Source organism: Bison bison, unplaced genomic scaffold (assembly GCF_000754665.1).
Source record: "Bison bison bison isolate TAMUID 2011002044 unplaced genomic scaffold, Bison_UMD1.0 scf7180017864260, whole genome shotgun sequence".
NCBI lineage: Eukaryota > Metazoa > Chordata > Mammalia > Artiodactyla > Bovidae > Bison > Bison bison.
This window is the reverse complement of record NW_011494832.1, coordinates 9,389,412-9,390,247: the sequence shown is the minus strand read 5'-3', so window position 1 is coordinate 9,390,247 and position 836 is coordinate 9,389,412.

Genomic DNA, 836 nt, shown 5'->3' with positions numbered 1-836 from the left:
TCAATATGTCAGCAAATTTGGAAAACTCAGCAGTGGTCACAGGACTGGAAAAGGTCAGTTTTCATTCCAATCCCAAAGAAAGGCAATGCCAAAGAATGCTCAAACTACCACACAAGTGTACTCATCTCACACACTAGCAAAGTAATGCTCAAAATTCTCCAAGCCAGGCTTCAATAATACGTGAACCATGAACTTCCAGATGTTCAAGCTGGTTTTAGAAAAGGAAGAAGAACCAGAGATCAAATTGCCAACACCCGTTGGATCACTGAGAAAGCAAGAGAGTTCCAGAAAAACATCTATTTCTACTTTATTGACTATGCCAAAACTTTTGAGTGTGTGGATCACAACAAACTGGAAAATTATGAAAGAGATGGGAATACCAGACCACCTGACCTGCATGTTGAGAAATCTGTAAGCCGCTCAGGAAGCAACAGTTAGAACTGGACATGGAACAACAGACTGGTTCCAAATAGGAAAAGGAGTACATCAAGGCTGTATGTTGTCACCCTGTTTATTTATCCTATTTAGCCTATATTCAGGTTAAGGAGCAACAGCTAGAACTGGACATGGAACAAAGAATTGGTTCCAAATTGGGAAAGAAGTATGTCAAGGCTGTATATTGTCACCCTGCTTATTTAACTTATATGCAGAGTCCATCATGAGAAACACTGGGCTGGAAGAAGCACAAGATGGAATCAAGATTGCTGGGAGAAATATTAATAACCTCAGATATGCAAAGACACCACCCTTATGGCAGAAAACGAAGAAGAACTAAAGAGCCTCTTGATGAAAGTGAAAGAGGAGAGTGAAAAAGTTGGCTTAAAGCTCAACATTGA